The sequence below is a fragment of the Grammomys surdaster genome, unplaced genomic scaffold (assembly GCF_004785775.1).
Source record: "Grammomys surdaster isolate TR1022 unplaced genomic scaffold, NIH_TR_1.0 125178, whole genome shotgun sequence".
NCBI classification, from domain to species: Eukaryota; Metazoa; Chordata; class Mammalia; order Rodentia; family Muridae; genus Grammomys; species Grammomys surdaster.
The window spans coordinates 429,587-441,586 of NW_021620070.1; the positions used below are offsets into that span (position 1 = coordinate 429,587).

General features: G+C 40.5%; 1 pseudogene; it reads right to left on the bottom strand.

The window, feature by feature from the left end:
- Positions 1–11,254: 11,254 nt before the first annotated feature.
- Positions 11,255–11,650, bottom strand: LOC114637097 (annotated as a pseudogene).
- Positions 11,651–12,000: the final 350 nt, after the last annotated feature.

A 12,000-nucleotide genomic window follows, 5' to 3' on the forward strand; every position in this document is an offset into this window, starting at 1 on the left:
CAGAACATAATGCACAGTTCTCAACCTTAAGCTAATTAGAATTAATTTAAAAAGAATTAATTCTTGCCAATAGCAGCAAAAAGTCTCAATACTTTCCCTTAGGTTTTTGTCCATTCCTAGGTAATATAGCATGAGATATAATGACTTTTGATCTTTGACATACTCCAGAGTGCTAGAGATTGTCCAGATGGTCTTGAATAAGAAGGCAGCAGTATCATTTCTTTGATCCTTTCAAAGTACTCTTACTTCATTATTTCTAATTCTACTATTTAAAATTTCTTCATATTGAAGATTTTGTGGGTATGTGTGTTTGTATTCCAGGCTAAAAGTAATAATTTTTATTACTAGTACTGATAATCTATATTTATGACAAGGCATTTTATCATTATGCCTTGTTATTCAAACTGTGACCCATGGGACATAAGCATCAACATCAGCCAAGGGCTTGGAAAAATTTAGAGTATCACTTTCCATCCCAGCTCTACTGCATTTTAACAAGACTTCTAGGTAAATTATATTTAAATAAAAACTTGACCATAATAAACGGAGACAACTAGGAGTCTAAAAATTCTTTCAAGGGGGAACTATGTCCAGAGTGTTCGTAATATTCCTAGAGCATCATTATTATTGTTAGAGGATTCTAAATCTCCTTATTACTTCATATTTATATAATCTTCCCTGAGAGCTGAAGTAATTAAATGTTAAATTTAATTGTTAAATGATAAGATGTTAAATTAATTAAATTAATTAAATGATAAATTAGATTGTTTGTCTTATATCATAGAAAGTTTAAGGAGTATGCCACAAAATATCACCTGTCGTCATCATCACCACCACCACCACCATCCATTGCTAATATTTTTGAGCACTTACTATGAGCTATGCACCATTCTGAAAATCTTGCATTGCTTATTTAAATTTAGTAGTTTATTTTTCCACCTTATTTTAAATAATTTTAACAATTATATAAGATAGGTGGTGCTTTAATCATTATTTTACAGGTACGAAAACTGAAGTATAGAAAGAAGCTGTATCTTATCAAGGTCGTATACACACATTAAGAAAACTTTGTCAGACTGTAGAGATGGCTCAGAGGTTAAGAGCACTGGCTGCTCTTCCAGGGGTCCTGAGTTCAATTCCTCACAACTACATGGTAGCCCACTACCATCTGTAATGGGATCTGGTGCCCTCTTCTGGTGTGCAGGCATACATGCAAGCAGAACATTGAATACATAGCAAATAAATAAATCTTAAAAAAAAAAAGAAAGTTTTGTCTTTTTTTCAAACTCACAGAGTTTGAAACTATAGCTTGAACTCTTAACCACTATGGTATATGACATAAATGATCTATAACCTGTCAGAAAGAACACTGCAATTACTTTCTTTTTCTTAACGAGCTAAAATAATTAATTTAAAATTTTTTCACCTCCTCCATTGGGAAAGAGTTAGAGAGAAGATTGAAGGAGCTGAAGGGGTTTGTGGCCCCATTGGGAGAGCAACAATACCAACCAACCAGAGCTCCCAGGATCTAAACCACCAGCCTGGAAGCACATAGGGAGGGACCTATGGCACCAGCTGTATATGTACGGGAGGATGGCCTTGTTGGGCATAGGTGGGAGAGGAGGTCCTTGGTCCCACAAAGGCTGGATGTCAAGTGTGGGGGAATTTGAGGTCTGGAAAGTGGGAGTGAGTAGGTAGGTGGGGGCACATCCTTGTAGAAGCAGGAGGAGGGGGGATGGGATAGGTGGTTTCTGGGTGGGGGGGAATGGGGAAAGGGGATAACATCTGAAATATAGATAAAATATCCAATAAAATAATTAATTAAAATTTTTTTCACCTCAAAAAGAGTAATCTAGCCAGATGATAGAGCATTTGCACAGCCAGCATGAGGCCCTAGGTTCAATTCTCAGTACAAGAAAAAACTGTGGTGAGGTAAAGAAGGGTAAATGAACTTGATTTCACTTTTCCATAATATATGCATACATACATCAAAACTTCACATTGTGCTATATGAAATGTGAAATTATTATTTGTCAATTAAATGCATAATTTTGAAATGATGAAGCTTTGACCAATATTGTTGAGTGAAGTAAGGCATAGATAATATTTAGACATTATTTTTCAAAAGTCAAATATCTGAAAAAGGAAAGCTTTCTTTTCCATGAAAGAGAGCTATTGCTCTATGAGAACAAGGACACCAAAAACTGTTTTTCTTTAAATTCTCTATTTTATCAACATTGTGACAATTGGTGTGACTCAGTCGTAGAACTGTGCAGTATGTACCTAGGAGTCTGGAAAATAATAGAGAAGCTAGATGTTCATGAATTCAGATCAGTGACCACTTCTGCTACTTGTGTATGGGTGGGTCCAACCCCAAGCACAACAAAATCTCTGATTACCAAACATTATCCATAACATTTGTCTAAAGATAGAGTATCAAAAAGTAATAGTCAAAATTTACACAACACAATCCAAACTTATTTGGCACACAAAGAAACACAAAAAGTTCTTAATTCACATGGAAATAGACATTCAACATAAGCTGATCATAAAATGACACACATTATGAAAAGGCACGACAATGAGAATAAAGTAACTGTCATTAAAATTTGGGAGATTTTTCAGATACAGTCTTACTCTAACACAGCCTGGTCTGAAACTCACTATGTAGTTCCTAGCCTCCTGACTGCTGGAATTACATGAAGGATCTTATGTACTGACTCAAAAAAGTATTTACTGAGCAACCATAAACACTCATGTATAAAAGGTTAAAACAGAAACTATCAACAAAAATAAAATATAAGATACAGAAAAAAAAACAAATAGAAACTTTAGGACTGAAAACTAAAAACAACATAAAAAAAACCCTCAAATTCAACCTCCAGACATAGCCTGGGTCACATATCATATGATCTAGTTCAGTCTGGTGAGTTCCCTGTACTCTAGACTGCCTGTGCCCTTCTCAATCCCCAGGTATACCCTGGGTGGCACATCCTATGTGCAATCTGGGGAGTCTCCCAGACCCTAGCCTGCCAAAGTGGCATATCCAACCAAAAGGCTTAGTTCTAGCTATATATCCTGTGTGTCAGACTAGTTTGGGGATTCTACTTAACCTTAGTCAACCTTTGCCATAACCAATCTCCAGACCTAACTCAGGTCACACATCCTGTATTCTGGCCCAGCCTCATGAGTCCATGGAACCTTGCCTGCTCATACCATCCCAGAACTTCAGGCCCAGTCTTAGTTGCAAAGGCTGTATATGAGCATAGCTTGGTGAGTGCCCAAGACCTCAGCCCTCCCACCCACACCATGTTCATTCCCAGGCATAGCTCAGGTAGCATAGCCTGTATGCTAGGCCAAACAGATCAGGCAGTTTGTCCCAATCACATGCTAGGTTTCAAAACATAGGTGTTGTTGAAGATTTGAAACAAAGGATTTGCACAGTTTTAACATGGAAAAAGCTCTGGAAAGCAAGTTTGTTTGTAATATTTGTGACAAACCCTTTTTGCTGCCCAATGCTAACCTATAATTACCTGAACCATATGAGGCTTAGTTCAAAAATTCATACATAATCATGTTTATAGTTTTGTTCCAGTAACACTCTGCCAACCATCAACCAGTGACTCAATTTATCTTATCTCTTTTTATCTCATAATCAAAAATTTTATGAAATTAACCAACATGCCTTATATAGTATCCCACCTTAATTTAGCCATTTCAATGCCATTGTTTGGTGATATATCTAGCAATACTTAGTGCTCCTTGAAAATAGAGTCAAGTTCCTAGCTTATTTTGTGTTTCTACCATTCAGCACAGTGCCTGAACCTACCAGGTGATCAATAAACATAAGGGAAAATAATGGAAGACTCTGTGATGGAAAGAGATGTCCTAAATGTGAATTTTCATGTTTTTTATTTATGTTGAGTATCTTGGCACCAAATATGAGTGAAATATGTAAGAGCTGATTAAAGGGGAAATTTCTTGCTCTATTTTCTTCCTTAATATAAATTTATATGTTTTTACATATACATCAAAATTTAAAACAAATTATGTAGCACAAATGTTACCATGCAGGGAACAAGTGGAGCAGACTTGGAATTCCAGATGGTTGATATACAGGTATAGGTATTTAACTCCCATTTTATTTCATCACTCATACTCATCTCTGAAGGTTGAGGCTCCTTCATGTCAATTCTACCGACAAAATAATAGCTTTAATAAATGGTAAATTTAGATATTCACACACAATATCAGTTCATAATAGATTAGACTTCAATATAAACCTGATACTGTAAAATTATTTGCTATAGTTTATACCTTAACTGTTCCTCAGAGAGCCATCTGTTGGAAGCTTTTTATCCAGACTGCAGCATTAATAGGAGGTGGTAAAAACATTTATCAAGTGGAGCCTAGCAGAAAGTAGTGCCAGAATCCTTATTGTCCAATCATTTCCAAATGCCCTACTTCTCAACACTGCTGCACTGGGAACCAAGGCTTCAGCACATAAGATGTTCAGAGTTATTTAAGACACAAAATATAATGTGAGATTTTTAACAGTTTCCTTTCTTTATTCTATGTCTGTCAGCTTTTTGTATTAAATGTTTTTATTACAATGAGTTGAAGATCTTCCCTTTTGCCATAGATTAGAATTGAAATCATCTATTCTTCAAGGATTAAAAAGTTTAACTGTGAATCCATGATACATAGCGAGTCTTAATTCTACCTCCAACTCCTTCTCCTCCTGAAGTTATTTCTCTTTCTTCTTGCTTTGAAGACATATAATCCAGGCTGAACTTGACTTTTCTGTGTAGCCTTGGCTTGCCTAGAACTTGTAATCCTCCAGCTTCTGCCTCTTGTGTACTAGGATTAAAAGCATGCAACACCACACCTGGTATATCCTCTTTTTTCAAATTAATCAGAGGCATTTACTTTGAGGAACTTTATGAAGAAATAAAGTTTGTATTTTTGTTTTAAATTTCATTTTTTATATTTTATATTACAAATTTTATATTCTAATTAATTTTGTAATTTTCCATTTTCTTAAGGAAAAAGTTAAAACAATTTAAAAATGAAGACATGAAAAATTGGCTACAATTTTTCCTTTCAATTTTAGTTCTCATTAGTTTTGGTATAATATTTTCTTATTTCATTATTTTTAAAAAGCTGAGCATGGGACTGGAAAGATGGCTCAGCAGTTAAGAGCACTAACTGGTCTTCCAGAAGACCTGAGTTCAATTCAGTTATACAGCTGAAACTGACCTTAAACAAGTTCAAAGCCAGTATGCACTGCATAAAATCTTGTCTTTAAAAAACAAAATAAAACATTACTTTTAGACAGTTAATTTTCCTTTGATTTTCTTATCAAAACAAGTCTATTTAAGGTTTTAAGTAATAAAGATTTTTCAGTCAGTTATTATTTAGTTCTAATTTCATTGGATGACAAAAGAATGTGGCCTCTAAAACTACTTTAAAATCCTGTTTAGCAAGACAAATATAGTATTGCTTTGAAGAAAATGAGGATTCTATATATGTGCATTCAAATTTGTTACTGTCATTTACTATATTTTATTCAAATTCCTCTTTGCTTATAATCTCTTAGTCTTTCAGATCTGTTTGATAATAAAAGGCAGTTTGAAATTACCCAATATAGTTCTATTTTCTCAGGTTCTTCATGTATTTATAATTTTGCTAATTTGTATAGCTTAGTGAATATATTAATACTTCAAGAATACTGCCTTTTATTATTATACAATAGTCCTCTTAATATTGTTTAGTCTCCTTAGCTTTTCTTCAGTCTTGCATCTCATATTATTAATTATCTCCTTTACTGCAGCTTCATTTACCAGGCATTTTTTTAACTCCTTGTGAGGTTCACATTAAGTACCCCAGTCCCATTTATCTCCCCATCCCCTCATATCTACCTTTGCCCTTGCAACCTCCTCCCCAAAATAAAATATACATAAACAAACAAAAAAGCATAGAAAACATCTCATCATGGAAGTGTAGTGTGTCACAGTGTGTCTCACAGTATGTCCCCTTTGTCCACACATCTTCACTTGCGAATGTTCATTGCAAAGAGTCATCAGTCTGGCCTGAGATCCTTTGGCTTCTGTGACACCATCAATATTTTATCTTCTACAGGACTCCTCTGAGTCATCCCGTTGCTGCCCTATGCCATGGAGATCCTGCAGCACTGGATCAGTAGGACTAGCCAGCTCCTTCACTCACCCCAACCATTAGCAGACAATATAGATTTTGGAGTAGGCCAGTTTAGAACCCTGGATCTAGGCCTGGGTGGTGGCTTAGCTGGATAGTACACCTGTTCTCCCTTATCTGCACCACCAGGGTGAGCTCTCCAGCACTGCTCTGCCACCCACTACCACCATCTGCAGGAGGCAGGGTCAACTCTCCCTGATAAGCCCTCAGAGCTGGCTCACCGTGCCCAAACCTCTAAAGCCAGCTGCCCAGTCAAAGCTCAGGGGCCAACTCTCCCAAGTGCTGCAGCCCATAAAGGCCAGCTCTCTCACTGTCACACCCTCTAGGCTGGCTCAACCATGCCTTCGCCATCAGGGCCAGTCTCATTGTGTTGCCCAGGCTAGGTGTACAGCCCATTCTCCTGAGTGCTACAGCCAATAAGGGGGCAAGGCCAGCTCTCTGGTGGCGAGGTGGAGAGGAGAAGGGCACCATCCCCTCACTCACTCCACTCCAGACAAGTGATAGGGCCAGCTGTCCTATGTTCTTAACCTCGGAGTCAGCTCACCTGCACCCCCTCCACGAGGGCCAGCTCTAGTGTGCTGCCCAGATGAGATACAGGGCCTATGAAGGGCAGCACACCAGTTGATTAGCTTACTGACTCTCCCTTATCTGCAAAGTGCTGCAACTTGGGAGGGGTAGGGCCAGCTCATCCCTGACCTCGGGACCAGTTCTCCTGACTGCAGCAGCCTATGAGGGATGACATAGGGAGGGCATCACCCCCACACTCATGCCACCTCACAGCAGGGGCCAGCTCTTCCACACTTTCACCCACAGGGCTGGCTTAACTAAGTCCTAGCCATCAGGGTCAGCTCTGCTGTGCTGACTAGGTGAGGTGCAGGGCCCATTCTCCTGAGTGCTGCAGCTAGTGAGGGCCAGGGATCCCCCAAGCTCAGGACTGAAGGTGTCCAGGGAAAGGGGCATTGCCTCTGTCCCCACGACACTCCATGGCAGATGCGTGACGGGGTTGGCTCTCCCACACTCACATCCTTAGAGCCAGCTCACCCATACTCCCACCACAAGCGCCAGCTCTATTGTGCTGCTTGGGAGAGACACAGGGCCTACTCTCCCAAGTGCTACCAGTGGTGAGATATGGGGCCAGGTCTCCAGAACCCTACGTCCAGTGAGGGACAGGGACAGGTATGCACAGCTCCTGGAAATCCGTCTGGTCTCCAGCAGCTGCCCTGACCAGGGAGTCCCTATGTTCTCTAGCTGTAATATGAGCCACAGACACTGACCCCTGCCACTGCACAGCCATGGACCCAGACATGGCCTTCACCAGCAGCTTGGGATGGGACTTCACCACAACCCCAGGTGGAAGGTCTGGCAACTCACAACAGGCTACTCCTCTCCACCCTCCAGTTCCACTTCTCTTCATAATGCTCAAGCTGCTCCACTTCTCTTTCTCTCCCATCTGACCACCATGTATTCATAAATTGTAGTGGCTCTTGCTGCAGGCTGGGCATGTGGATGGTGGGACCCTGGATGACATCCTCCATTCCTGCTGCATGGCATGGCAGAAAGTGTGTGTCTATGGCCTGCCTGTGCCATGCACTGGAGGGCAAGCCTCTTGCTTTTGCATTGATCTGCATTTCAGTGTCTCACTCTGGGGCATCTTGAACTACGTACCACTGACTGAGGGTCGGGATCTTACACCACCATGAGGGAAGATGGGCCATGAGCACATGGTCCGGAGAAATAGTAAGTATCTGGGGTACATTATTGCGGAGGTAGCCAGGCCAGCAGTTAGAATAGTAGATTTGAGATTACTCCCCCCCGCCCCAGTAATTGTCAAAGCCAAATAAAATAACCATAGTTTGAGTCTCATTTATTTGTAAGCTAGTAGAGAAAAACTTAAATTGTTTGTACTACAGAGGGACAAACTGTACTAGAGACAAGTGGATCTCTAAGTTCCAAATCAGTGAAAGACAAAGTCTTACACAGTAAGACTATGTCGTGAAAAAGTACTTACTTCCCTACAAGTGAGCCAACCAAGTTGTTTGCTGTTAGTATTTCACCTTGGTTTTTTTGTCTCCAACATATTTGCAAACTTGCGAAAATAATGGTAGTTGTAACAAATCATGTGGACAAAAGAACCTGAAAATAAGAGAAAGAATAAAAACATAAACTAAATGTGTGTAAATACAGTAATGCCATTTATGTGTATACTCATTACAAATGACTTCATTTGTAAGAACAAGACTTCAAATTATAGGTTAGTTCAAATAAATACAGGGATATTTGTTTATTACATAAATATGATCGAGTACTTGTTACATGAAAAACACCGTACTAGGTGCTGAAGGTATGACAGTGAGAAAAATAAATGAAAGAATAAAAAAGCTGTGCCTTCCCATAGTTTCATTGTATTTGAGACAGAAAATAACCAAGAAAAACCATTTTGTAATGTTAGTGATAAGTGGTAAGGAAAGAGCCATCAGAAAATGGGAGATGATATACTTTTTTATATTACATTCATTTATTTGGGGAAAACACATGCATATGTGCAATGCACATGTGTGGAGGTCAAAAGACAATTTTGAGGGAGTCAGTTCTCTCCTGCCATGTGGTATCTGGGGATTGAACTCAGGTTATCGACTTGATAGCAAGTACCTATAGCCACTGAAACATCTCACAGGCTTGACATGCTGACAGTAGCCTGATATAGCTGTCTTTTTAGAGGTCTGATAGAGTCTGACATATTCAAAAGTGGATGCTCACAGCTAACCATTGAACTGATCAAAGGGTTCCCAATGGAGGAGTTAGAGAAGAAGCTGAAGGAGCTGAAAGTTTTTGTGGCCCCATGAGGAAAGCAACAATATCAACCAACCAGAGCTCCCAGGGTCTAAACCACCAGCCTGGGAGCACACTGGGAGGGACCCATGGCTCCAGCTGTACATGTAGGGGAGGATGGCATTGTCAGGCATAGGTTGGAGAGGAGATCCTTGGTCCCAGGAAGGCTGGAAGCTGAGTGTGGGGAAATCGAGGGTGGGGAGCTGGGAGTGGGGGGTAGGTGGGGGCACATCCTCATAGAAGCAGGAGCAGGGGGGATGGGATAGGGTATTCCTGGGCGGGGTGAAATGGGGTAAGGTGATAACATCTGAAGTGTAAATAAAATATCAAATAAAAATAATAGAAAATAAAAATAATAAATATAATCATATATTTAATACATATAATATAGAATCTTGTAATAATGTCATATTGCCTTCAAAGCAAGAACTTCTTGCTTTGAACTGGACTATTTAGAATAAATTCCATAAGTGCATGCTGGAAACTAAAGTGACGAAAGATTAGGCAAAGTAGGATGACTAGAAGCACATATATCTTCTAGAACCATCCCAAATAGAATAGTATTCCATCATACTCCCAGTTCTTTATTCAGACAGTCTCATATTATTAATAACTGAGGGTGAAATTATATAGAAGGAACCCAATTAAGCCTACATATAAATATTTATTAGCTTACCTATAAGGAGACAGTATATCATTTTTCAATTCTAAAGAATCTAAATGCTGTTTTAGTGTTTCAGTTAAACTGTGTGGTACCGTAGTATCAGTAATAGTGTCAGGCCTTGGGACCTCCCCTTAAGCTGGAGCCTAATTTGGGCCTGTGACTGGACCTCGTTTCCCTCAGGTTCCTCTCCGTTTCCATCCCTGCAATTCTTTCAGAGAGGAACAATTATGGGTCAGAGTTTTGACTGTGGGATGGAAATCCCATCCCTCTTTTGATGCCCTGTCTTTCTGCTGGAGGTGAGCTCTACAAATTCCCTTTCCCCACTGTAGAGCACTTCATCCAAAGTCTCTCCCTTTGAGTCCTGAGAGTCTCACCTCCCAGGTCTCTGGTGCATTCTGGAGGGTCCCACCAACCTCCTAGCTCCCTAGGTTGCATGTTTCCATTCTTTCTGCTGGCCCTCAGGGCTTCAATCCTTTTTCCTCACCCAATACAAGATCATGTTCCCCTCTTCCCTTCCCTGTCTCCTTTCCCACCCATATCCCTCCCTCCCCCTCCTCCTGTGACTGATTTCTTCTCTCTCCCAAGTGGGATTGAAGCGTTTTTAATTGGGCCCTCGGGCTTGTTAAACTTTTGGAGTTCTGTGGGCTATATCCTGGGTATTCTGTACATTGTTGGCTAATAACCACTTATTAGTGAGTACATACCATGCATGTACTTTTGGGTCTGAGTTACCTCACTCAGGATAATATTTTCTAGTCCCATCCATTTGCCTGCAAAACTCATGATGTCCTATGGTATACTTACAAAAAGGAGTCTACCATCAATGCCTTTGGAAAGGCCCAAAAAGCAGCTGAAAGTGTCAGATGCAGGATTTACACCCAACCAATGGACAGACAGAAGCTGGTGACCTCTGTGGTTGAATTAGGGAAAAGCTGGAGGAAACTGAGGTGGAGGTCAACTGTATAGGAAGACCAGTGGTCTCAACTAACCTGGACCCCTGAGATTGCTCAGACACTGAGCCACCAACCAGGCAGCATACACCAGCTGATATGAGGCTCCCAACACATATACAGCAGAGGACTGCCAGGTCTGGACTCAGTGAGAAAAGATGCAGCTAACCCTCAAAAGACTTGATTCCCCAGGGAGTGGGGAGGTCTGGTGGAGTGGGAGTGGGAGTGTGGGGACCTGAGATCCATACAACTTCCACCTCTCCAAAGCCCTCCTTGTTACTTAGCCCCTCTGATACTGTGAATTATAGCTTGGTTATCTTTTACTGAACACCCAGTACACTCTTATGAGTACATAGCATGTTTGGTTTTCTGGGTTTGGGTTACTTCACTCGGGATGATTTTTTTCTAGTTTTATCTATTTGCCTGTAGATTTCATGATGTTATTCTTTTTTTTTTTAATTAAATAAGTGTTTTAATGTTAGGAAGGAAAGAGGAGCTGTTTGGGTTAGTGTTCCGAAATGTCCTTGTATGCAGCCGGGTGACACTTCACAGAAAGCTTTCTTTGGTCCTTGCACTGCTTGCTTGCAAGTTCTTGAGGCTTTTTCAGGACACAGTCTGTTGTCTTCAGGAACACAGACTCAGACAGTTGTCACTTTGGGGAGAGCACACAGCATCTCAAACAGCAGGTTAGCTGCTAGGAGGGCTGTGTTGCCAGAGAGATCGTACGGTGGGGAGACTTCCACGAGATCGCAGTCCACCACATTTAGGCCTTGGCAGCCCCGGATGATCTCCAGAGCCTGACTAGGGGTGAGCCCGGCAATTTCCGGTGTTCCTGTCCCCGGGGCATAGGCAGGGTCCAAGGCGTCTATGGCAAAGCTGATATAAAGAGGTGTGCCCCCCATCTGCTGCCTGATCTCTGCCATCAGTGGGACCAGTGACTTCATCCAGCAGTCTTCAGCCAAGACCACACGGAAGCCCTGTGCAGACCAAAAAGTTGGAGGTGATAGCTGACCCCAAGATTTGCGTAACACATGTATAATCACATCTGACCACAGCTTCCGTGAGCCATGATGTTATTCTTTTAACAGCTGAGTAATACTCCATTGTGTGAATGTATCACACTTTTTAAAAATCCATTCTTTGGTTGAGAGACATCTAGGTTGTTTCCAGTTTCTCTGGCTATTATGAATAAAGCTGCTATGAATATTGTTGTGGAAGTGCCTTGTGGTAGGATGGAATGATTGTAGCTTTAATGCTTTTTATAGAATTGTCTTAGATTAAAATATAGATTATAAATTTTTTAAACATATGAAAAAATTAGAATTAACATTTTATAATAAC